We start from the raw sequence: 27201 nt of genomic DNA, 5'->3' as shown, positions 1-27201 counted from the left end.
CAGGCTAAGTTCACCTAGAGAGTTGTGAAGGTTCATGAACCTTGTCAGTGAGCAAAGGTCCAGTTCTGAACACGCCCAACCAAATGTTTTCCGGAAATTTTAAACAACTATGTGTTTGGGAACAGAGAGATCCTGTAAAATAAATAGTTTTGATAGGACATACATTGGAGAGAGACCTGGTGGCTTCAACAATGTTTAGTGTTAATATGTTGAATGAACTGCAAGTTCAAGCTCACACAGAGGCTGAGAAGTGTTAAATGAGTGGGAATGAACCACAAACTCCTCGTTCCTGGGGCTCCGATTAAAATGTGTCACTTGCAGCTCTAGAGTTATGGAGACTTGTATTTTGCTTTATTGGATATCTGCACTGTGTCCGAAATGTGCATCTCCTCATTTTCTCCTGAAAAGCCTCTCAGGAATAATTTTTTACTGTAAATTACCAGTCTGACATTTTTGCACCTCCTTTAGGCCATGCTCAGCAAAATACATCTCAAACATAGGTGCAATAAAATAGAAGGTTCTGTAAGCACTACTGTTGACACATGAAAATCACAAATATTTCTGGGGAACAGGTCCTTAGGGACAGGTCCTATCAGGATTACAATACCCTAAAATAAAATCTAGGAATTTACCGCTGTAACAGGATTTCCTGGAGGGAAAGAAGTATGTCAGCAACTCGACAGTGGTTGGGGATTTTGCTTTGAGTCATGACTCCAGCTTTTTTCTCCCAGATTTGGCCAAAGGAAATGGAAAAAGATTTACAGTACAGCTAAAGACCAGCCACCAAATCTCTTGACTTCTGGTCTGGTATCTAATCTTTAAATTTGAAAGGAACCAAAGCCACAGCTTCAGACTTCCGTTACCACCACCAGGTTCCTAAAGCTGAGGGGAAAAATACAATAATGCATCTTTTAAAGACCATATTGCTAATCCATAGTCTTATTAACATGCCTGTGGCAAACAAGCTGGTCTCAAGGTGACTCTGTTGTCCCTTACTGTGTGGGTTTGGGCAGCAGCGGTGATGCACAAACCTGCCCTGAGCCCCAAACAGGAGGCACGGTGGTGGTCTTGGCCTCGTGACTGTCAGCAGCAGAGGAAAGTGGGTTTCAGGATGGAGGTCTTTTGGTGATGAACCTACCTTTGGTACCTCTGGCTTGTGCCCCATCTGACACGTTCACTCCAGGGCAGAGCTCATCCGGCAGCCTGAAAAGAGAAAGGAGGAAAATTTCACAGCCAGAATTTTTTTTTCCCCCTCAATAGTAAGACTAGAAATTAGCATTGCCTTCCCCTGATAAGACTCCCCAGCCATACTGTGAAGGGCAAAGGATTAAGAATTAAGAGACGAGATGGTGGGGCACATGCCATAAACATCCTTTCCGTGTGCGCTCTGCTGCCAGAGCACACACAATAAAGCTTAATTTCCTGGTGCCATGCCCTGACTGTAATACACTGCCCAGATCTTCCTCCTGCTCCCAGCTGAGAGCCAAGTCATTCTATGGGATTATTTCGTTAAGAGCAAAGCTATTTGATCTGAGGAGATTTAGTACCAGATTATGGCCACAGCTTTTTTTCGGATCAATGGCAGCAGAGGAAGAGGGCAGGAGTTGTGTGGTGATTTGAGTCAGAGCCTGGAGCTTGGGAGACCCAGGTCCAGTCCTTACAATAAGCTCCCCATACATCTGGAGATAAGATACCTTCTCCTGCTGTTTCCACACTGAACCTCACAGGCAGATTTTGATAGTGCTGCAGATTTAGGGAGAATTCCTTCTTTTCATTCGCCATAGAATCAGAGAATGGTTTGGGTTGGAAAGGACCTTAAAGCTCATCTCATTCCAATTCCCTGCCATGGGCAGTTCCACCTTCCACTAGACCAGGTTGCTCAGAGCTCCATCCAATATGGTCTTGAGCACTTCCAGGGATGGGGCAAATTGCTGCAGATTGTTCCTGCTGTCCTTTGTTTCATGAATTGGTTAATGACAACGATTCTCCCCTGGACTCCTTAAATTGTGAGTACATGGGTTTTTTTGCACATTAATATTCACTTTACATACAGACAACTCTAACATATGTAGGCAGCGGGAATAATCTTACAAATTTCATAGTGCCAGATTTCCCAGATCAGCCAGTTCCAGCCAGGGTGGTTTTTAACAACATCCTTTGGACTCTCACATTGTTGGAAAGCGTTACCTGAACATTTCTAGTGAAATCTGTGGACACTGTCTAAAAGGTGTGCAAAAGGGATTTGTACAGATGGGTGCTGTAGCTTTCCTGGGATAAGCATGGACAGGCTCTGCTCCTGAAAGCACTCTGTGACAACTCCTTGCCTACAAGAAAGGACTGTTGTTACCATATACTTCCCCAGAACTGCTCTTCCGCCACACCTGCAGCTACAGAGGGAAGAGTGTTTGTCTCAGGGCTCTCAGTTGGGTTGACATCAACATAATCATCCCTGGTACCACTATGAAGTCTTTCTGTATTAAGCCATTTTACAGAGGGAAGATCTCTTCAGAATTTCAGATTAGCTCCATAGTGGGGGAAATAAAAGGTACAACACGTCCCTTGCACCCCACGGGCTGAAAGTGCACCTGGAGTCCCCATCCCATCCCACTCCCCTCCATTTTCCCAGCTTGTCTCTATTTCATACACCAAATCCACAACATTCTGAATGTTAAGCACCTGGAGCAAACCATGACTCAAAGAACAGCAATAGAAACCATAATCATAAGTCCCATAACCCAAAGCAGCCATCACAGGATGCTCTGAATCTCTTCCAGCTTCATAAAACAATGGCAAAACCTCCTTTGATTGCTATGGGAGCAGGTTTTAGCTCTTTCTGAACCAATTAAGTACTTCTTTCTCCAGGGCCATGCCTTAGGGTTAATTCCTTGCAAAACACTGACAAAGCCGTATCCCTTTGAGGACAAAATGTAGTGGGTAAACTGTTGCCAAATCTGCTTTAATTTTTGTGTGTGCGGAACTATTGAACAGCAACAGGGCCCATCACATCCCAGGGTACACATCTACCGTGTAAAGCCCTGTGGCAGTGGGATGTAAAGCTTCATATCAGCTCGTGGGGAGCTGTCTTTGAATCAGCAGCCTGATGCAACCTATGGACCAGCCCTGGGACAGTCAGCCTGCAGGGTATTGTGGCCCTTCATTTAGAAACCACAGGACTACATCATAAAAATTACACAGTAATGTTGCTTAGACTGGAAAAGGAAAAACGTTAATTTAAATAAAACATCATGGAATATAACTATAATTATCATATTACCAAGCGTGTCTCCTCTTACACAGCCCTACCAGTTACAGGAAATACTGATCAACTTGAAAATACAAAACAACTGCTCTTAGAATTGGATATACTAGTGAATCTTTCCAGGTCCATGATGAATTCTTGGATGGCTAAAAAAGAAGTGAGTATTGGGCACTGCACACATGCCATAGGTACAAATTACTAACGGTCAGAAACAGAACTGTGGTGAGATGGAGACGATTTTAAGCCTTGATTACAGGTTCTGTATTCATTCAGTGGATTTGCTAACACCTTGTGCCAAATGATAAAATTTTTACTGCTATTTAGGAATTAGATCTTTATATTTCACTTATGGATCAACTTCACTGAGGTAACGATGACCCCAGGCCTTCAGGTCCCCCACTGTAAGAGCAAAGCTAAAGGGCTGGCCAGGGAGATATCACAGGGTTTGATATCTGAGAGACTTGGCACAGGCAAATATGGTCTCTTGAGACATGTAAGGAGGCAGAGGCTGCTGGTCCTGAGCCTCCACTAGTTCTTTGGAAAAGGAGGAATGGAAAAGGTGGGATGCAGAGGCCACCACGGTAACCCCCCCCGCCCACTGTGCTGCAGGAGTTATGACCTCTCTGGACTACAAGCAATGCCCTGGGGACTGTGGGTGTCGTGTTGCTCAAAACTGGATGCTGAAGACTCTTGCTGAGGCAATTTATTGCCTTTCACAGAAGAAATGAGTACAAATTTGGCTGGGGACATAAATGAATATGAGATCATTTGCTTAGTGCTGGCTTATGTGATGAATGATTCGCGTTTAACTGTTTCCATCGTCTGTTGTCCAAATCCTGGAGGTAGTGTCCTTCTCCTGAGATCAACAGGAGGTGCAGGTGCTCTGCACCTCAAAACACACACATTTCTTAGAGCCAAAATAAGCACCGGGCACTTCTCAACTGTCTTTTCCAGGATTTAGTGTTTGTAGCATTTGTTACCAAAAAATCAAACTGATCCTTGTTAAAGCCATGAGGCAATTCATGGCTTGTCTTTTCCAAATTTCCATCCAGGCCATTTTTCACACTTATACTAAAGTGTTCACCAAGTCTAAGTGTTTTGCACCAGATCTTTCTTTGTGCATATATATATTGAAAGAAACCTTTCAAAGTAACCTTCTTGGTAGAAGAAATGACATTGTGACTGTTTGAGATTATGATTATTCAAAATGTTATCACAATGCACAGATCCCAATATTCAGCCTTATGTGTAGAGTTCTGACTGAAAGGATCTGACTGTAGTGGCGTGATTACGCACACAGCATTAATAAAAAGTAGAATATGGCTATAAATCAGAGTTTGCAGAGCACCCAATTAGCACTCCAAGTACAAAGTTTGGTTTCTACCATCAAAGCACTCTGTGAACAATAGAAGCCTGCACTGAAGTAGTTTGTCAGATGGAGGGAAGATGTGGATGGTCTGGGGGAGGCTGACAGGAGGAAAGCTCTGAGCTCCCACAGATTTGCTTTTCTCAGAGGAAGCACGAGGTTTAGCATAAATCTGTGCACCATGGCACTGAAGACACACTGCCCACAAGCTTTGGAGCTAGGGACAATGTCACAGGCCGTGGAGAGAACATTTCCAGGTCAAAAGGTTATGACTGCCCCAGGAATAGCTGCAGGAATGTTATAAGTTGGAGGAAAGGTGCTGGTTTGAAAGCTGTGGGCCTCTGTGTTTTGAAGGTGAGATATACCATGGAATCAACCCCTGCAGGAGCATCCTGGGCTTTTGAGTGTTTTACTTGAAGCTTCAGTTCATCAAGGCATGTACCAAAGACCTATGGAAGGCAGACTGGGGCTTGGTGGAGCATTTTAAGCTCCTTCATAGAAACACAGAATGGTTTGAGTTGGAAGCAACCTTAAAGGGCATCTAGTCCCAACCCCCTGCTCCAGACAGCTCCTGTGGCCCTGGCCAGGGATACTTTCATGGCAATTCCTCAGGTCCTGTGCACCAGGAAGCTGAAAGAGAACAGCTTCCACTCTAGATTCAGGTCTTGGTGAACCTGATTCCCATGCCAGTCATGAGTTTCTAGGAATAATCTACACATACTGTGACAGCAGCTACGGGAATCGCAGACTATTCCTGCATTCATCTCCAGGGTTTGTTCCAGCAGCCTTTGAGAATCAATGTCCCCAGAGAAAACTCAGGTAAAACAGGCCAAGCAGAACATCAGACCTTGTCATTCCCTGGGGATCTCCTGAGATCATCCTGTTCTGCATCTGTTTCTTTATCCCTGACTGCAGCCAACTTGACTAAACCATGAAGAGCTATGAGCTGTCCCTCCTCGTATTGTAGGGCCATTGGGCTCTGGAGCATTGCTTCCTTGCAAGTGGATCTCTGTGCAGACAGTCTTGGGAGGAAAAACAGACCCAGCAATGGTTACCCCCCTCATCCTCCTGATGTCCATCTATACTCAGGTCTTTAAAAAACCCCCCATGTTGTTGTTACAAGCACCTTGCTGACAATAAATTCTTTCTCATACATCCTTTTAATGCCAGCACCCTCAGGCAATGCCGAATGGAAAGAGTAAGGTTTCGGGCTCCATACCAAGAAATTCCTGTTTTCAAAAGGCCAGACACAACAGCTGGGAAATTTTTGGTTATTGCTGCTTTGTGTCAGCTCTTGCCCCTTTCTGGAGGGGGGGTGTAATTTCTGAAGCCTAACAGCATTTGAACCAGGCTGAGCAACCTTTGAATAATTTTTTGGCTGACATTTCACAGAGGCAGGAGTGTGTGTACTAACACAGAGCTATATGTGTATTTATAGCTGTCTATACACACACATGCCTGGGGGGGGATAGGAAGGCGGGTAACTCAGCATGTCTGGCTTTCAAAATGCTGATTCAGGAGACTGGAAGCTGCCCCCAACTTGCTGTTCTACCAGGCCCTGCCTAGTTTTCACCCCTAATCCAGAGGTGCCCAGGATATCTGTTTAGGGTGAGGGTCCAGCCTGAAAAGCAGGGGCTGCCAGCAGCTCTGCTAGGCTGTAATTATTAACAGATTTGTTTTTGTGGTGTTCACATTCTCAATGCTTCCCCTGCTTTAGCCCCTCTCAGGGAGCTGTCTCCTCCTCCTCACATGCCGAGCCCCTGTGGGGACACACATTTCCATGGGCAGCAGCAGTTGAAACCATAGTGCTACCCAGTCATCTCCTGAAAGCTGCCTCTTGCTCTCTCCAGCACTACACTTCCAGTACAGCAGGAGCGGGTTTTTTGTCCTCTCACGGGTGCTTCATCCTGGGATCCTGTCAGGAGCAACAAAAAGGTGTCCTTTTTGCTGGTGTCTGCAGTGGCAGTGTGGCTGCCACACACATGCCCACAATCTTTGGAGACACATGTGTGCACAGAAGAGGAGGGAATCCCCTCAGTTCCAGGAAAAGCAAGGGAAGCTGCCTGAGCATTTAGCCTCAAAAACTTCTGGACAGGAGGTGAGACCTTCAACACATAGAGCTGAACTGGAGACCTGAGATGAATCAGACCAAGCTCTGAGTGTTTGATCAGTCCTGTGCTGCCCTCCTGTACCTGTGAGCTGCTGCTGGCTTTGCCCTGGGTTTTTCATCCCAAGCATGCTCTGCCACAGGCAGGGACTATCCAGCTGCACCAGCAGCATCCAGAACCCTCTAACCCTTAAGAATCATCTCCTGATAAAAAGTCTGAGGCATTTTGAATCCACGCCCACCTTTCCTAGCAAAGACTTTATACTCTGAATATTTTGTTTTTACAGGTTCTTTGGGCCTGAGCCCGAGAAGGAACATCTCCTCCTCTTCCTCCCACCCACCTGGGTGTACAAATGCAGCCAGTGGGGGCATTCCTTGTCTATGGAATGTGGAAGGAGTTCTGTAGCAAGTCACCATGCCGGGTCTGCCGGTCTGGCTGCCTCTCCCCTGTGGGGATCTGGACTCTGCTGAGGAAAAGCAGATAGGGTTTCACACAATCCAAAGCACATGTACAGCAACTAAAGCTGCGTAAGCACTTTTCTTCCTAGGGAAAGTTTCCAAACGTACGTTTCAAAGGAATGTGAAAATATTCCCCCTCCTTTCTTGCCTGCTTCCTATAAATTCAGCCTGATGTGGACAATCTCCCTGGACTCCTGTCCAAGAGGGATTTAAGGGTTGGGAAGGGGCAAGGATGACAACACTGGGAATTCACACCCTGAGCAACCAGCGCGGAGGAGGCCCTTAGAAAAGGACTTACCAGTCATGGAAACCACTTAAGATTAATCATACAGTATTGCCATGAGAAAACACACTTAAGCACTCCAGTGAAAATGGATGTGTTTGGGGTCATTTTCCTCTGTTTAAACATCATCAGATGTTTCCATCCTCCAGAGGCAATTCAGCTTTTTGGGCATCCCCTCCTCCTCCGGGAATGTTCATGCAAAAGGAAATTTCTCCATGGGAAGTAGTTTGTTTAAAAGCCAGTTTTCATGCTGGAGAAGAAAAGAAAAGCCTTGACCAAACATTTCTGAGCGGCTGCTTTGTGCATGTATGGCTGCAAGGACTGGGGGCTGCAGAGCTGCTAAACAAAAGCTCAAGGGGAAGAAGGCAAAGATCAGGGGTCCCCAGCACAGGAAGGGCATGGCCCTGTTGGAGTGAGTCCAGAGGAGGTCACCAAGATGATCAGAGGGATGCAGCAGCTCTGCTGTGAGGAAAGACTGAGAGAATTTGGATTGTTCAGCCTGGAGGAGAGAAGCTCCAGGGTGACCTAATTGCAGCCTTCAGTACAGAGGGAGCTAAAAGAAAGATGGAGAGAGACTATTTACAAGAGCATCGAGTGACAGGACAAGGGGGAATGACTTAAAACTGACAGAGAGTAGATTAGACTGGATATTGGGAAGAAATTCTTCCCTGTGAGGGTGGGGAGGCTCTGGCACAGGTTGCCCAGAGAAGCTGTGGCTGCCCCATCCCTGGAAGTGTTCAGGGTCAGGTTGGACAGGGCTTGGAGCAACCTGGGCTAGTGGAAGGTGTCCCTGTGGCAGGGGCCTGGAATGCAATGAGTTTTAAGGTCCCTTCCAACCCAAACTGTTCTGTGATTCCATGATTCCATGCTAATGTGAGGTGGGCAATGCCCACTGACTGCAGCCTTCTTGTGGCCAGCAACTCCAGCTGCAGGAGCCAAGTTGGGGAATCAGCTTTTGGGGTGGTGCCCCATGGACATGGGGCCACTGTGCCCTGCTGTGATGGCTGATCCCAGATCTTACATCCTTCGCTTGCTGTGTGAGAGAAACAGACCTGCTGTGCTGAAGCGAGTCCGTCCATGTGCACTGACACGTGAGCATGTCCACAGCTCCTACAGCCTCCTGCTTCACCCACCCATCCCAGAGGGCTGAGCATGGCCCTCAGCCAGGGTGGAGGGATGCCAGCTGTGAGCAAGGACCTGCAGGGCCACGTGGGAAGCAGCTATCCCTAGAGAAATGGCTGAAAACCGCATTTATATCCATGTTTTTGCAGCACAAATCCCCAGCACAGAGCTGAGTCATTCCAGACAGGCTTATCGGAGATGATTTCCCCTTTAACTCCAGAAGCATTTGGTGGTTATAATTATTCTTCTCTTAAATAAGAAAAAAAATAAATCCAAACAAACAGAAAAACAACCCAACCCACTCAGAAAAAGCCTCCTCCTCCAAACATTGTATACATAAAGTCATGGAGAAGGAATGATAAACTTTCAGTGTTTCTGGTGGGTCATGACATTAATTTGCAGACTTCTGTATTCTCGCAAATTGTCACGTAAAAATGCCATCGAAGGTCTGTGCAAAGTTCCTGTTAAAGCCATTTTATTTCATATCTAGATTTAACCAATAGAACCACAGATCAATTTTCTCAGTAGAAGGAAGACTATAGGTTTTGCAGTTCCAAAAACCTTCCCAGTGCCTTGTCTGCACGAGTGTGTGTGTGTGTCTGCACTCGAAACACAGGCTCCAGAGGTGAAGAGAAGGAATAAATGTTTGGGCCTTATTCCCAGGGAATGGCAGGCAGCAGAATTGCATTGACTATTTGTGTCTGTTTATACCCACCAAGGATCTAAAATTACAGTTGAAGGAGGAAGCTAAACCTGGAGTTTTCAATAAGTCTAAGCAGTTGAATTTAATGTTCAGAAGCAGGGGGGACAGTTCTGGTACTAACTGGGAGGAGGGCTAAACTTGAGAAATTGTAATAGGAGACAATTTTCGCCTTATTATCCACCTTAGGAAAACCAAGCCTTTTAAATATGCCTCAGAATAGAAGCCACAAAATGTTATTTAATGTTGGAAAAGCCTTTCTGGGACTTACAGCAGCTTTCAGTCATGAAAAGGCAAAAATACACTCAGATCCTCTTTTCTTGCAGACAACTTCAGATTAGAAATTCCTGACACTAAACCTGCCAAAATTCTCCAGACTTGCTCAAAATCACAAACAGAAATAAACTGAAGTCCCAGAAATGGGAAAGACCAGAAGCCACTAACCAGGAATCTAATTTTGTAACCAGGCCCTTTTTCGATCTCTTTTACGGGTAATGTAGTCCCTGGATAGACCTCAGGCTCATTTAGGGAGGAGTGAGAGATAAGCACGAGCTAACCAATCCTGCAGAATTCTCTGTATAGGGGAAACCGAGGTGGGCAGCTGTGGAATGACTTCTTACAATCACAGCAGCCAGGAGAGTCTGAGAAGGAAATGTGCCTCTCCCAAGGGCACACAAAAGCAGAAGCTGAGGTTACACATGGCCTGCAGGAAGGAGCAGGAGCTGGAGCGAGGTAAAAGGCCTGACCTGTCATCGGCTTTCCCTCCCGCTCCCCAGCACTGAGCAGCAAAAAGCAGATGACAGGAGAGTTTCCCAGTCCTTCCCACCACTCCCAGCCGTGGCTGGGCTGTTGTCCCCTTTCATCAGCCTGCAGAGCCCATGGCCCAGCTGTGCTGGCCATTGCTCCAGAGCTTAGGTGCGGGGGGCAGCAGGTGAAGAAAGACTCCTGCACCTCCAGGCATGGAGGCAGCTTCACTTTAAAGGGAAAATAGCACATAGGGAGCTGCATGGCCCCATCCCCAGCAACCACAACATCAGCCAGAGCTGATTCCCACCATCACATCATTTTTCGAATCAAGGTGTTAGCTGGGAACAGCCTTCCCCTGCTATAACTCTGTCCTTCCAAATTTGGTCTAGAGGACTCTGTATCTGAACTGGGCATACAAACCTCTGGCACAGAGGGAAAAAGCTTTCTTCAGTAGCTCACAACCAGATCTCTGTCCCAGTTTGGTTATTATTCACAATAGCTCTGCCTGGAAATTTCTACAAGCACAATCAAAAAGTACCACACTGTGGGGATGACCATGTAAGCAAACTTCCATGATGAAATTGCTGTCTGTCCTGCTCTTTCTGGGAGAAGCTGAAACAGCACAGGAGCTCTTTTCTCACTGTGGTCCAACAGTGTGATCCCAAAAAAGCCAGGACCTGGTGCAACTCCCAGGCATGAGATTTCCTTTAATTCATGGCCTCTTACATTTGCCTTCTCCGCAGTCCCTGCAGCAGTCGGGTGCACTTCACAGCACAGTCGGATTCCTCAGTGATGCACAGAGTTCATAAATGCTCAATAGAGCTCCTTGAGCACGTTACAGGCAGGAAAATTATATGCTACCAATGGCAAGCTGTGGGTGCTACCCATTTATTAAAACACAACCCCCTTTCCAGCCGCTTGGGAAAAAAAAGACTTGCTATAAAACTCAACTCTCTTGCAAGTACAGAAGTGCATAGAGATGAAATTTCTTCCCAGACATGGAGGTGACCTGTATTTACTATAAACATTATCCCACATTTAAATTTGGAAGTGGAACAAGGGTGAGGCAAGGAGTCCAGGTTCCGGTCAGAGCTTCCCTGCAGCCGGAGGTGAGCTCTGATGCCAAGGCTTGCTCGAGCCCTCCTGCCTGCCGGCTCTCATGGGAGAGCCCTACTTTCTTTGGATTGCTTTGTCTGTGTTTCAGACTGGGTGGGGGATAGGTTCCTTAGCACAGACATCTGACCAGGCTTACTCACAAGGGTTACTCACCAGCCACTTGCCAGTGGGGAAGGAGAAGTTCAAGCCCCATTCTTTGCCCAGGCCCAAGAAACAGCCACAAATCACCTTAAAGTGAAAGGGTTGGGTTTGATTCAAGATCATGTACCCTGTGGTTTGTATGAAAAACCAGCATCAGTTGGAAGGAATTTCCCTCAGCTGAAAGTCAGGAAAAACATTTCTGGCTGTTGAATGGACTGGGTATTTCTTGAAAGCCAGAGCACAAAGATAGTTCTCCGGGGTGAGGAGCAGGGGAACCCTCCCTCACTGTCCGTTGTTGTCTGTATGGAGAGCAAACCACCCCAGCCACGTGCTCAACCTCAGACAATCACACAACCCCTCTGCAGCAGCACAAGGCCAAGTCAGGCCTCAGTGAATTACACCCCATTCCCTTTATGTGTGCTTGCAATTCCCAGCCAGGCTGTTGCATCCTACATCCATATTCTAGAGAAACAAAAGCAGACATTGCCAACTTGAAAGTTTGAAGCTTCAAACCTTCCAGTTCTGCGAGGGACTCAACAGGAAGCTCAGCTTGCTTCAGCCTCAAGGTTAGCAGGTCCTGCTGCCATTGGAAAACACCTGGATCTAGATCCAGCTCAAAGTCCTGTCTATAAACAATACCTGCAAACCCAAAGCTGAAGCCTGATGGCACTCGTGTGACAGCCTGTTCTCCCAGCAGCTTGAGAGAACTGGAGTGAGGATCTAGTCAGCCTGCAGAGTACACAGTGACTGTCATGCCTCACATTGCATGGTTTTTTCAAGCAGTATAAAGAGTTCAGCAAATTAAAAATTATCTAAAATAAGTGGTAATTAAAAAAGAAATTAAAAAAGAAAAGAAAGGGAAATATTATTTTAAATATTCCTCCACTGCTGTGTAGACTGTTTCCTATTAAAGGCAACTGTGTGCAGCGTTTCCATTAAGATTCTGCTTCCTGTTGTGTAATATGGAATGTTAAAAATCTCAATATCTCTCAAGAAGTTATTACAAACTCCAGAGAGTTTTCTATTCCCAAGAAATCTCTCCCAGTGGGAAGCTGGAATAGTTCCTGCTGAATTTACAGCAAATGCCTCAGACCCTATGTAATATTTATGGTGTCCCTCTCATCTTATCCAGGCTGGTTTGCTGTTCTGCTGCTGTGAAAGAAAAGCCTGTTTCAATGGTTAAGGGCTGTGACACTCACTTTGAAGGATATTGAAGCGGATACGATAGCCACAGGAAATGTTCCAGCCTCACTGAGGTACCTCGGAGAGGTATTTGGTCAAATGAGAATTCACTAATCTGATTCCCAGGAAAAAAAAATCGCTGTAACCTAATGAAGAAAGAGAAGGAAATGTGACAGATCTGCATTCATGGCTTGCCAGATCTGGATTCCATGAAAGCCAGAAGAAAAATTCCCATTTGCTTTCATGGAAATAGGATTTTGATCCCAAAGAACTTCCATTCAAACAGAATTATGCTGCATTTTAAAATGTTGTGAGAATTAGGTGGTGTCCATTCGCATTTAAAAGAAATCACTCTATGATGTGATACATTTTCATGGCCACAGCCCACAGATACCACAGCCCTTCTTATTAAGAGATCTCAGAAACATCGATTGGGGCAGCAAAACAACCCAGGTAGTGTCACCAGCACTTTGGTTACTGAATCAAAGGCAGAGATGCCACCTCCAAAGTGCCAGTGCAATATTGCTCTACATAAAAAAGTGCCTGGGCTTTAACAACTGCAGAATAAGTGTCTCCTCCAAAGCTGTTCTGACTTTGCTGCCTGCAGAAGAAATGAACATGCAGGGGAAATAGCTGTGTGTTCAAACCTGCCTCAGAAAGTGGAGATAAAGGGAAGATGCTGCTTTGGGTTGAACTTGGGACAATACATAAATGACAAACAGATGATCAAACTGGCAGGGAGCAGGTTTAGATGGGATATTAGGAAGAAATTATTCCCTGTGAGGGCAGGGAGGCCCTGGCAGAGGTTGCCCAGAGAAGCTGTGGCTGCCCCATCCCTGGAAGCGTTCAAGGGATGGATAAGGCTTAGAGAAACCTGGTCTAGTGGAAGGTGTCCCTGCCCATGGCAGAGGGGTGGAAATGAGATGAGCTTTAAGGTCCCTTCCCATCCAAACCATTTCATGGTTCCATGATTCTATGTGTGCATACCGACAGCTCCTTTCGTGAATCCTTTTGCAGTCCTACATTTCAGCCTAAACTTTCAGAACTAGAGGTTAGGGCTTAAAGTCCATGTCTAAGTTTCCTGACTGGACCATGATTCACACGTGCCAAGCACTCAGCAGCTTTCACTGGTCCTTAGAGAAGATGCCGAGTGCACAGTATTTTTTAAATATAGGTATTTTCTGAGGAATTGTGAAGCTTGTAACTGCAGACAGCTTGTCCCAGAGGTGCTGGAGGCATCAGTCAAATTGAAAGGCGAGGAAATAGGATGTGGCAACTGGATGAAGGGGATGAAATGAACAAAGGAGCAGCCAGGGGCCAGAAATGAATGCTGGCAGCAAAATCTGCTAGATGGTGGCATCAGCTCTTGAAGGGAACAGTCTGAGCTTGAGTCATTGCAAGGTGGTCTGAGCAAAGTCCTGGAAAACACTGCCAAGATCAACCTTCCCTGTTCTCCATGGATGAGCGACACAACCCAACAGGTCAGCCCCTGTCTCCTGCTGTATCCGTAAACAGAGAGGAGATTATGTGGGAAGGAGGAACCCACATTAGCTGTATCCTTGAGGGCAAATTATAGTTCAGGAGACAAACAGTACTAGGAGCAAGAAACAGCAGGGGTGCTAAGCCTGTATGTTCATTTTTAGCCTCCTTTGCATATTCACACATACACAGGAAGAGAACTCATTACACCAAATAAACCACAGCCCTGGCTTAGACATGGACAAACAGTCCTGGACGAATGGAGAGTGACATGACAGAGATAGGAATCAAACTTTTAGCACAATCCCTCAAGAGACATTTAGAGTGGGGAGGATGGGAGACCCTTCATCCAGGGAGCACATTGATGGGAGATCCACAGAACAAGGAGAAGTAGTAGCTGTTTCATTATGAGCAGCAGAGATACTGAGGGGAGCGGTAAAAAGATTAAAGCTGGTGTCTGGTTTTATTTAACAACCTCATTAATTCCTTGAGAATAAAAAGGAGTGAGTACATTCACATCTGAAATGACTTTGAGACACGCAGCCAACATCCGTGTTGCATCGAGCACTTAGACATTTGAGGAGGAAACAGTGAAACAAGACTCAGTTTAGGATAGGGAATGCCAGGGAAGGAGACTGATCCAAAATGCAGATATTCAGTGGAAGAAAAACAATTTGAAAGCAGAGATCAGGGTGAAGGTTTTCCTCTGAGACATGGATTTATAAAACAGTACGGCAAGATGGCTATAATAAAGTGTACATAACTGCTGTGTGCATTAGAGAAGGAGCATCCCTGGCAAAGGGATCACTACTGAGATTACAGGGAAATTACTGGTGATGCCAAACTGAAATGGAAAACAGAACAAAACTCAGGCAAGAAAAATAGAAATGATTAAGAGATGAGTGCATATGGTTTTAAGACATATCGAAATAGTTAAATTCAGAAAACTCTTAAGAGAAGACAAAATTACCCTTTGAGAGCTGTGATACCACTACTCTAAAAGCATTTGCAAGCCCCCGCTAGGAACTATGTGTTTGTTCAGAAAAACATTAAAAAAAAAATATGAAAGCTCAGAATTTCACAAACCTGGTACAAGACTTAGAATGTGGGACAAGTCAACTAACCCTTCTGGGAAATGGCAACAACCACAGTGCAGAGACACACTCATCAAAGTACTGAAGACAAGTATCAGCCCTCTGGTATCTAAAATGTCTCTAGTCAGGATATGCGCCTGTTTACTTATTCCCTAGGTTTTAAGAGGGCATCTGTGAATTTACTATTTGTGGGATATGGAGAGAAGCTGGATTTAAGGAGAAATTTCATATGTCTGCATATAAGAGCTACTCCCACCTTGTTTATCTTTTTCTTTCCTGGGGTGATTTCAAATGAGTTTGCTGCTCATGGCTGTAGGTTCCAGTCAGAGCATGCAATGAGAAGGAACTGATAAAAATGCCATTTGGGATTTTCAGGCTAAATATGAGAGCACTCCCCTTCAGTCTAGCAGCCTGATTAGACCAGACAAAGCATTCGAAGAACAGAAGTCTAATGCAGGAAGCAAGTCTGTGTGGAAGAAGGCAAAGACAGGCCTGGTTCCCATCACCAGCAAATCCCACACCCCCATGAATCCTGGATTTCTCCAAGCTTCTCATGGAAGCAGGAGCTGGGCTTGTATCTGGGCTCTCCCAGCAGCAGACAGCATATAGTTGAGGCCACTTGGACAACATGGTGTAGGAGAGCCTATCTTCTGTGCACGATGTTTGGGAATTTCTTGTGGGACTAATGGCTTGATAGTCAGCCAGGGAAGTGCTGAATTCAACACACATTCCTCTCACCACCTCATTACCTCCCAGTCACCCCCTGGCTGCCTCTGTTTGTTTAAATGCAGCTCCTTAAGACAGAGGATGCTCGTTAGGAGCCGGGTATGATAAACATGGCACTTGTGCACTTGCCTAATTTGGTACATCTGATGAGCCAGAACTTAATAAATGCAAACTGCTACCCAAATTACTTAGATTTGTTCAGTCATTTTCTGTCTTCCTCAGCATATTCTATGAGCTGATCTCATGACATTCTCCTTCATGCCAGGTTTTTTTTTGTCTATCTGAACTTTCTTTTTCCACTAGAAGTCTCCAAGCTGGGCTCCTCTCAGGCACTTTGCATATATTATTTCACCGCTTCAGTGGAATGGTTCAAATTATAATTTTCCAGCTGAGATACAAAGACTAATTCATTCAAGACCACTTGTGTGTGCGCGTGTGTGTGTGCGTGTGACAGTGTGGATTCCTCTGTGGCCCCTGAGGAGATAAAATGCACCCAAAGGGCTGTGGGAAAACCGGGAGCAAACGCTTGGACAGAGGAAGCAATCTGTGCTCTGTAAGTAGAGCAAAGTGAAGTGCTATCAAGTATACCCCGTGTCCTCTTTGGGGATAAGCTGATTGTCATCTTGGCACGGTGGGAGACAAGACGCTAGACACAGAGTGGGAATAACGAATGACAGATGTAAATCTGAGCTGAAATCCTCTGCTGATACTGATCAAATGAACCCGCAGCCGTGCTCAATGCCAAGGAATGGCTGCTAATCTCTGTGGGTAACCTGCTCTGGCAGGGATGACCAGTACCACATAGGGAAGCCCAGGAAATGATGGGCATCCTTTGCCTTGTACATCGTTAGGGAAAGGCAGGAGATCTTCTCTTGTGAGACCCCTCCAGGAGCACAGATCTGGGGCGCTCAGCACAGGAAGGACATGGACCTGTTGGAGCGAGTCCAGAGGAGGCCATGAAGATTAACAGAGGGCTGGAGCAACTCTTCTATGAGAAAAGGCTGAGGGAACTGGGATTGTTCAGCCTGGAAAGGAGAAGGCTCCAGGGGGACCTTGTTGCAGCCTTTCAGCACTTAAAGGGGACCTATAAGAAAATTGGGGACAGACATTTTAGCAGGGCCTGTTGTAGGAGGACAAGGGGTGATGGTTTTGAACTAAAAAAGGGTAAATTTAGATTAGATGTAAGGAAGAAGTTTTTAACAATGAGGGTGGTGAGGCTCAGGTTACCCAGAGAGACAGTGAATGCCCCAGCCCTGGAAGTGTTCAAGGATGAGGCTCTGAGCAACCTGATCTAGTTGAAAATGTCCCTGCCCATGGCAGAGGAGTTGAACTGGATGACCTTTAAAGTTCCCTTCCAACCCAAACTATTCTGTGATTCTATGATCTCTGCTCTGTGCTGGTGCCAGGGACGATCTCACCTCTAGCTCATAGAAAACCAGGCTTAGGTGCTTCTGATCTTTCCTGGGATGGACAAACTGGACAGAGAGGGCTGGTGACATGCCATGAGGCTCCTGGGTACATCGCAGTGTGTCACCACCCGTGTGTCAGTGTGCAGGGTTTGCAGCTCCAGAGACTGTTTCGTGGCTGTAACACTGGAGAAGTAGTTCAGGGCAACTGAGAAACGTGCCAGGTAGATGCCTAAAACTAAGTGAGGAACAGGATGCACTTTCTTTAATAATATCTAAGAAATAAGGGTTTCCAATCCCCATAAAGAGAAAAATTCATAGCAGCAATACAACGATGAAAGGTGATTTCCTTGAGCCTGTTCTCATGCAGAAAAAACAATTCCTATGCCTTAGGAACCAGCTTGGTCATATATTGAATTGTAGTGCATCAAATACCTGGATGAACATTTTGAAAATTAACTCATGGGTGATTCAAGAAGTTGAGAACTTGATGAGTGCTCAATCACAGCAACAGCAAAGAATAGATATGATGATAAAAATCATGGTCTGCCCTGGAGAATATATCAAGGGCCTCAGAAAAGGGAAAAAAAAAAAGAAAAAAGGCGAAAAAGACAAGAAGGAATCAGTTTGCAAAATACGATTGTTTTTGAAATATTTGCCTAGCAACAGCCCAACAAATGCTCCAACTATGGCTTTATTTCATATTCTCACAGCAATACCACATAGTGTTTCAACACAAGCCAGCCCTCGCTCTGAAATCCACCCTGGTGACCTCAGCTGCCCTGCTCTGGCGCTCGGGCATCTCCCAGCTCCCACCCCTCTCAAGCTGTGGCCGATTGCATGGCTGGTCGTGGCAGAGCAGAGAGTGCATCTGTTTCCGCTTGCCTACATTGCAACAACCTACTCCCCAATTTCTCTTGCTTGGCACAACAGACACAAATAAACTTGATGTGCCAATTTCCCTGTCTGTGCCCCGGTGCTGCCCACCTCTGCCCACTCAGCTCTGCCCGACCTCGCTTTCCCAACACGCCGTCTGAGCCGGATGATGGAGAAGTCAAAGTCGGGTCAAGTTCTAACATCCTTTCTTGTTGGACACAGAAAAGAGATCAAAGCCCAGGTAAAATCTCTTCCCCGCAGAGCTCTGTTTACTCTTCCCATCGTCTCACACATGCCAGTCCCCAGGTTTTGGGATCACAGCTTTGCGCTTCAGAGCAGACTCAATAATTTGAAAAAATCAGGGAATTTAAAAAAAGTACAGTGAGCTGCTGGGAAAAGAAAGGTGTCAGTCTGTCAGAAATTTAGCCTGAACTAAGTTTCATATCCATTTGCATCCCTGCTTTCCCATGGAGCTGGGATGTAAGTGGGAACAGAGCTGACAGCAGAAATGGTGGCCACACTGAGAAGCAGAGGATTGTGTTCCTGGAGGAGCAGTACAGAATGACACCACTTCCCCCACTTCTGATTCTGCTGTTCACATAGTTATACCACCAGTTTCAAAAAGGGGGTGGATTTAGGTGCCCCTGCAAGACACAGCTCAGCAATGTATCTGGCCCTGAAGATGAGCTTGGGTTCCTGGATCACCTCAGAGGGAGCTGGGAGATCCTGATGCTGCAGACACAGCATCCTGGGAGAATAGCCGGCTCTCAGAGTCCCTGCTGTGCTCTGAATTCCAAAGAAGCTGTGATCCAGGAGCCCAGCAGCCAGGCAGGTAGAGCTGTAATCGGTTCCAGTTTGAGGCAAAACGCCTTCATTTCATCCCTTTTCATTATAGATTAAACAACACTGTGTCCCTTTACAATCTGGTCAGGCTTGGAGCAGCAAGGGCAGCTGCCATGGACCTGCTAAGCCCTGCAGCTCTGCTGGACTGAGCAGTGCACCTGAGCATGGATTTCAGCCGCAGATCTTTTGCCAGGGTAAGTTTTGTCCGCAGCGGGAGGCCCTGCAAGTGCAATTAGATCAGCTAACCCTAAAAACACAGACAAAGCCGAGCCCAAGGCCACCCAGAAGCAATTTCGAAGCAAGAGCAGCCCAGCAGCTGTCCTTGGGTGGCTGAAAACTACTTTTATGAGCCCAGTTGCAGGGAGCAGGGACTGCACATCATCACCTCTATTTTCCAGCTCCAGGTCCTGCAGACCTCTGTTCCATGGTAACTGGAACCAGATCTTTGTTGTTGCGTGGTGGATGTAACCCTCCTCACAGCAGCTCACACAATCGCATTGCTGTTGAATTACCCAGAGTGCACGAGATGGAATTTAGCCTGACTTCATGCTTTTAGGTATGTCAGAAACCAGACACTTCCTATCATAGCAGAACATTTGCCAGTATGGAGTTCACCCAGCTGCATTTTTTTTTTTTGAAACATTTTTGAGGTAGAAAAATGACTTTACACGGGATCATCTTGTTTTGCATCACATTTTACCATAATGGAACGTGAGAGCTGGATTTACCATATCCCAAACCAGTTTTCATATCCCCATCACAAACTGGAGGCAGAGGGATCAATGGCTAATGAGCTGCTGCCTGCAAAGCACGCTGAGGCCCCCAGAGAAAAGCATGGCAGTGAGTGACAAGTGTCACTCATTAATCTTGAGTTAATAGTCCTTTCCTTTGCAGTGTATCCCTGACCTGAGCTATCATACCCTTCCCACCTCCCCACTCCAAACCACAGAGGGTTGTGATACAGGGTACATCTGTTTCCTGTTGCTTATATTGCAATCACACATTTCTAACAGGCATCCTCCTCCGAGATTCAGAGGCAAGCAGTTTTATTTACAAGTAGTATGTGCTCCTTTGCATTGTACTGACTGCTGGATATGCAGAATAGCCAAATTGAGGAGAAATAACATTCCTGTTATTTGGAGAGGTTTGCATCATCCCCTATTTCTATTACTGCTATTAAAAGTAAATAGGTATCTGGGATATTCTGATATATTTAACAGAAATAAGTAATTGTAGTGACACACAGACAGAAAAGACATGCAGCAATTATTTAAACTTGTAATAAATATTCCTTAATAAGTTATTATTAATATTGTCCTTGTTTGTCATGAGAACCTGTGGGCCAAGTAAGAGTTGGCTTCACTGCTTCCCTGAAGTGAGGCCAGTGGGTAAAACCCTGGCCAAAAGAAATTAGTGGTTAGAAAGCCCCGGTGACTTGGCTACAGGCTACATCCCACACTCCTGCAGAAATCCCTCGTGAGCATCATCTTTCACCTATCTAGAAGTGAAATGGAACTTGAACCCCCTTCACATACACCATTGTACCTTTGCAGGCTTTGGGATGAGACTTGGGGTTGTGTGTGCCAGTGTAACACGTCATGAGGGTTGTCTACTGAGCCACGGCAATTTACAGTCCCATTCCTGGAGATTTTGGCCCAGTTCCTTGCCCTCCCAGGTGGGAAGGCTGTGAGCACACCCTGCCAGTATCTGCACCCTGGCTGATGAGTGGTAACTTATAAAGCTGCTGAAAATCAGTTCAATGTCTGGCTCATAAGCTCTTATACCCTTGGGAGGTTCCCTTGACCGAGGGAATAAGCTGAAATGGCAGGATTCCAGCAACACCCTCAGGAAAGGGCACACTTTGGAATACAGTGCACACTGAGGCAGGGGCTGCTCCCAGCAGGGTTAGACACAGACAGGTTCTGTGCAGCACAGCTACTCAGGCCTGTCAGATGCTCTGGGACAAGGCCTGGCCAGCCCACAGTTTAGGCTTTCTATCCCCTTCAGCTGATGCTTTGATGCAGCCTGGAGCTCTCTCTCCTGCCACGATGGCAGTGAGGCTGAAGGAAATGCACCCCTTTGACCACTCCTCTCCCTCTGCCTTTGCAAGTTAAACAGCTTGAGACTGATGGGCCCAGCCATGTGCTCAGGGATAAACACTGTTGCAAATATTTGCAGATGTAGGACCATAATCTAGAGACCAACGTCTGTCCCAGATATCATGTTGTTTATGAGTGTCAATCCTGGGGCATTACCGAAATTCCAAGGGAAAAGTCTGTGTTTCAAGATGCTTACAGTGCCAAGGTCTTATCCCACAGCCTGTCCCATGAAGCTTTACTTGTCAGAGCAATTGGTATTGACTGCACAACTGAAATCCCAGGCTGCTCTAGGATGGGGATGTTTTGCAAACAGAGTTGGAAGCTGAAAACATGCAGACACACAAAAACACTGGCACTTCACAGGATGAGAATTTGCAAACTTGGCCAGCTCTAAAGTTCATCCATGGTAAAACCTTGTGTGGACTGGCTGCCTAAGGAAAAAGGAGAGAGAAAACCAAACTGCTGCACAGGCCTTCTGTTTCTTGAGAAAATTAAATACCTGTCTCATTACCTTCATGCTCATTACTTGGCCCGCTCCTTTCTCCTTGCTGATGCACCAGACGCAAAATATCTCCACTGCTCATGGGCTCCATGTTGCATCAACCTGCTCTCTGCTACAGCCCCTCTCTCACCTGCTCATTCTTTGAGCTCCTGAGCTCACCAACAGAGTTGCTGCTGCCCAAATGTGGAATAGGAACCAAATCTCTGAACCTCAGGATATAAACCCTCCTTTTCTCCCTCCAGCAAGTACTCCCAGCAATACTCTTTGTGCCAAGTAAAAGCTATGGCTTCTTAGCTTTTAGACTGGAAAATGGCAGCCTGGACTTTCAGTTTGGCTTAAACCTCAGCACAGAGATCAACACAATGGCCAGCACACACAGCTTCATGCCAGAATCTAATCTCTTTAGATTAGAGGGAATTTTAGCAGGCACTTCCCAGACTCACAGTGCTGCAATACTGACAAACCCATCAAGAGAATGGAGAACTGGAGGGATTCCTGTTTTTTTCCTGGGGCAGCAACCAGAGTTTGGGAGCTACAAAGTCAGCTTCATGTGTTTACAAGGAGATCTGCTGCACACACCATTTGCTGATGTTTCCCAGGCAGCTCTGCAGACATGACAGGGATGAGAACAGGCCCCTGGAGACCCAACTTGCTTATAAACCGTGCTCATATCCAAAGGGGCTCTTTCCCTGTGGGATGACTACTCATGGTTTGGATGGGCACACTGTTCTCCGAGTCAAAACTGGCTGGATGGCCAAGGCAGGGAGTGGTGGTGGATGGAGTTACACCCAGTTGGTGACCACACACCAGTGGTATCCCCAGGGCCAGTTCTGTTTAATACCTTTACTGACAAGCTGGACAAGGTAATCGAGTGTATCCTCAGGAAGTTGCAGATGGCACCAAATTGGGTAGGAGTACCGATCTGCTGGAGGGTAGGAAGGCTGGAGGCTGAGTTAATGGTTGGACTTGGTGATCTTAAAGGTGTTTGCTCACGACTATCTGAACACAGCATGTCTACAAGGTTTGTCGCTTCACCCACTGAGCATCACTTACTATGTATCACATTTCTGCAGGGAGAAGCTATACTGTCCCATCACTGTGATGCCCTCCTACTGTGATGTGCCAGCTTCTGAAGGAACCTTAGGACAAGACCTCTGCCAGATACACAGCTGTGAACATGCTGTTACAACAGGCAACAGGCTCTTTTTCTTGGACTATTGCTGTGATGGAAATGATTTTACAAGTGAATAATACTTTTATTTACCTCCTTTTTTTTCCCTAAACATAAAAGACTTTTTTGTTATTATTTCTTCCTTTTTTTTAATCCTAAATTTTCTCTCAAAGGAAGCTTTGATTACCCTGTGTACAGAGCCACAGTCACTGGTAGATGATGGAGGCTGGAGAACTGTAAAGATCCTACTTTTATAGACTACTCCAACTTTAGGTTGTATTTCAGGAAGCCATAGCAGGGAATGGGGAAGGAGTGTCAGATCAGCATTAATTTCAAGAGAAGAAAGGGGGGAACCCTTGTGTGTGTTTTGTCTGCCACAACCAGGAAATGCAGCAGACATCTCTTCAGCATCATCTGCTCTCCTTATTTGTTCTCCTGGGTTGAGACTCACTGGAGAGGAAGGATTGTGCAGCCCCAGCAGAAACATTTGTGAAATGTTTATCTGATCAGCTAAAGCCTTTGAAGCCTTGCTTTGGGAAAGCATTCTAACACTTCATCATTCACATGCAACTGAAACACTTGGTGTCTCCTTTTTGCAAGACAGGCTTTTTTTTAAGGGCAGCAAATTGGTGTTCTGTACCAACAGCAAGAGCTGGGACAAAGTCAGGGTACCACAGTTCACCAAGTATTTTTTTTTCCCGGCCAAGGCTAGAGATGGGGTTACATGCTGTTTCATGTTATCAGACACACTGGACTGTCCACCAAATCAGCAGTTCCTGAAAGGGAAAAAAGCCCCCAAAGCCCAGTTTTGCTGCTAACTGTGCAGTGGGATGTAAGCACTCTCCCTCTGCTCTGCATGGCAAGAAAACCTGATCCTAGCCCCGTTATTCCTTTTTACATCAAGGAGACTGCACAGTAGGGAGAAAGCAGTTTATGCATCTCTGCTAACAGTAAGAATGCTGGCTTTTCAATATGGAAAACATGATATCAGAGACACAGAAGCAGCTTGGGAAGAGCCAGATTACTGACGTGCTCCATAAGTTGTCAACCCTTGGGCAGCCAGGCTCTGCTTCCTGCTCTGCATGTGATAAGGGTGAAATCTAAAGCAACTCCTGTCACCATCTTTTAATACTACTCAGCACATCCTGACTCCAGGGTCAGACTACTAGGAAGATATATGAAAAGGTTTTGGTGTGACCAGTCTCCAGGCTGGACACTCGTGGCTCACATCAAGCAGCACTCTGTGGCTCTACACAGTCACATTCCATGCCCAGGGCTACATTTGTAACTGTACTGCCCAGTGTTTTCTCTACCTGGATTCCAGATGTTTCCAGCAGCCTGGCTGCTTGATGCATTTCACTGCACAAAAGCTTCTGACTTTCCCTATGATGCCCAGTATGGACACTCATGACATCCTAAATGGCAGCTGTACTGAGCTCAACTTTCTGACTACTGTTCCAGAACTTATCAATTTTCTCCCCAAGCTAAATCTTTGACTGGGACATTTCTCTTTACCTGCAGGTGCCACAGATTCATTCATGTCACCTCAAAGACCATGAGCTCAGATGCATGTCAGGCTGAATTTCCAGCTTCAAAGGAGAAAACAAACCTCAGAGAGACTACAATGTGCCTGTTCCTACTTCTAACCACTTGGAAAATGCCATTTTGTCATAAGATATCAGCTTCCCATTGAAATTCTGAACTACAGCAGATTCACTTCTAAAGTACATCTGCCCTCGAGTCTGTTTTTGTCCAGGACAGGAGCTCAGCGTTGCTCGGGTGGGGCCATATCAATTCTTCAGCTCAGAGTTTAAAGCCAGTCCCTTTTAAAGCTTAGTGCTGAAGCACTAAGACTGCAGCAGAGGCTTAATCTAGGCTTAGTCCACCTAGTAACACCTGACTGTCAGCAGAGAAATGCATACTAAGCATACTCGAGACTTATGGTGGGAAAGTCTTCCAAGAACGAGTGATGATCCCTGTAACATCCATGACCAATAACTTGCTTAAATGCAATTAAGCCCTGCAAATCTCCTGATGATACCAGAGCTATCTCCTACAGACACTGCTGGAGTCTCCTATAATCTTCTTGAACCGCAGAAAGAATTTTCTTTATAAATTTCATTTCTCCGTGGGGAACATTATAATTTCTGCTTTCTTACTTTCAGTGCCACAGAGTTGCTCTGAGCCCTCTCCCAAGTCTCTTTCCCCTCACCTTGCCTTTTTTTTTCTCCCAATTTATTTTTTTTTAGCTGTCACTTAGTTGCATTTTTCCTGTTATTGCTTCCTCTGTGCAACTTTCAAGGCTGAAGCAAACAGGCCTGGAGTTTGAGCAATGCAAGCTCAGATTGCATATGAGAGGCAGGGACGAGACAACACAATTTCTTGCCTTTGTAAAAGAGAAATATAAAATATAAATTGCTGAAGTTGCAAACAACTGCTTTCTGGTGGATCAAACCACAACATCACGGGCTGCAGCAAAGGGTGGTTTCAACATTTTCAGGGCTGTGGTGTTCAGGATTAATTGAGCACATTTTGCTTTTGCCATGATTTTAAACCTTTCCTATCGCCACAAGGCAATGAGCAACAACTGTGCATTTTAATCTTTGGAGTTCCTCAAAGATATTGAAATATTTGAAACTCATTGCGCTCCATGGGATGCGTAAAAATATTCCTTCAGAAGGAAATTATGATTGAGATATTGTCAATACAATGATATCTCAGCTTAAGTTTCACTAGCTACAAAGAAAATGTTTATTTTCATGTATCCTTTCATGATTCCTTGAATGGACTGAGCATTATAAATGTTTCCAGGAAAAGTTACTGTTTATTTACAAGTTTTAATAGCAGTGTACCATGTGACTAGAACTTCATGGGGGTGGGGGAAACTATAAAGAGGCAAAAACATCCTGCTTATGTCCAAGGTGAGAACCACAGAGAGAACTTTGGCCCCTGTTAGCTTCTAGATTCAGCTTCTAGAGCTGAATCATTATTCATATGCCTTTTTTTTGTGAGCCCCAATCCAAGCTGGGATTAATTTCGGACATGGTGCAGCTGGGCACTGCAGTGCCCTGTTACAGTGAGCTGACAATTAAATCCCACCCAAACTTGACTCACTTCAAATCCACAGAATATGACGTCAGGAGTCAGACCCACCTGCACTGACTTTCCCTGGCCATGCTTCAGGCATCCTTCTGTATTAATCTATTCCCAGTCTGTATTCAGGGAGACCTGGCTTGTAGTGGAGGCAACAGAATTCACTTGATCCTACTTGGTAGGAAGAGGAACAAGATAAAGAAGCTTCCTGGGGTGGCAGCAGCAGGAGACTGACAGAGTTTTGGAGCTTAACATCAGAGAGCTTAGAAAATCTCAGGCTGTGCTAACTAATTAATTAATTGTTCCTGTGCTATCAGGTACAGGACATGGGCTGCTGCTTTGTGATGAAAAGCCATGAAAATGAGCCGAGCCAACATCTCTGCTCCCTCATTGTGTGTCTGCAGGGCCCCTCAGAAGCACTACAGAAGAGGGTACCTTCCAATTCCTAGTGTTGTGCTGGGCTGCATCTGTCTCTGCTCCAAGCTGCAACAAGAGAATGAGACCTACTCTGGCACTGCATTTGTTCAGCATTGCTTTTCCTTGCAAGCACGATGTAGGAATTAATATGGGATTATGAACTTTCCAAATTCACAATCAGGCAGATCCCTACGAGATAACTCTTTCTTCTTAAAAACCAAGTTCCAAGTTTCCTAACTAAAAAAAGGATCAAGGTAATCCACAACCAAAATTATAATTTTTTTCCTAACTTCTATCCAGTTATAGTTTTAATTTCTACATTGAATTTTAGACACCAGTAAATGTCATGAGTATGATGACATCTCTCAGTAGGATCACCACTATGATTCATCTGTCAGTGTGATTTGCCATTTGACTTGAACTTTGAGTAAAAACTCTTTCTTCCCTATATCCTGTATCCTTGTGTTCTGATTTTCTTAACTATAAAGGAAAATAAAATAACTATTTTTATGCCTTTCACCCTAGTATAGGTGAACTTCCAAATGTGTAACACGGTCGTGGAGAACCACGTGTGGGAAGGAAGCAGAGAACAACTGGTACTTGTGAGTGGGTGATTTGAACTCAAGTGAAACATCCTTTCCTTATCTCTACCCCCTGCTGAATTCACTTTGGCTCAAACCACCCCCACGGAGGCTTTGCTGTGTGGGGAGGCTGAAGTCAGGGTTCAAACTCAGGCTAAAAGTGCAGTGGAAACTTCCCTGTGTCAAGAAACAGTTCAAAAAGCTTTACATTTTTGGCGCCCACATTTCTAAGCTGTCATAAGCTATCCCAGGAAAAAAAGAAAAGAAGAAGAAGACTGTTTCTATATTGCCAGCACTGGAGACCAAAAAGAAAATAAATTTTTCTGATGGTAGAAAAATATTTGGCTGCATTTTTTCAGAGCAAATACGGTTCTCTGTTATAGGGAGGGGCAGAGATAGTGTTTTGCTCCACCATAGCACTGACTGCTTCTT

General features: G+C 45.5%; 1 long non-coding RNA gene across 2 annotated transcripts in view; it reads right to left on the bottom strand.

Moving 5' to 3' along the window:
* LOC113965129 overlaps positions 1–27201 on the bottom strand; it is a 172934-nt gene that overhangs the window by 53935 nt on the left and 91798 nt on the right. For both annotated transcript variants that reach the window (XR_003533453.1, XR_003533452.1), the window contains exon 6: positions 1139–1203. This is a non-coding gene — a long non-coding RNA (uncharacterized LOC113965129). The remainder of the gene's footprint in view (positions 1–1138; positions 1204–27201) is intronic.

This window comes from Neopelma chrysocephalum, unplaced genomic scaffold (genome assembly GCF_003984885.1).
Source record: "Neopelma chrysocephalum unplaced genomic scaffold, ASM398488v2 Primary Assembly neopelma1_44, whole genome shotgun sequence".
Taxonomy (NCBI): Eukaryota; Metazoa; Chordata; class Aves; order Passeriformes; family Pipridae; genus Neopelma; species Neopelma chrysocephalum.
Note: the sequence above shows the minus strand (reverse complement) of the source record. Positions and strands in the feature narration are given on the sequence as shown.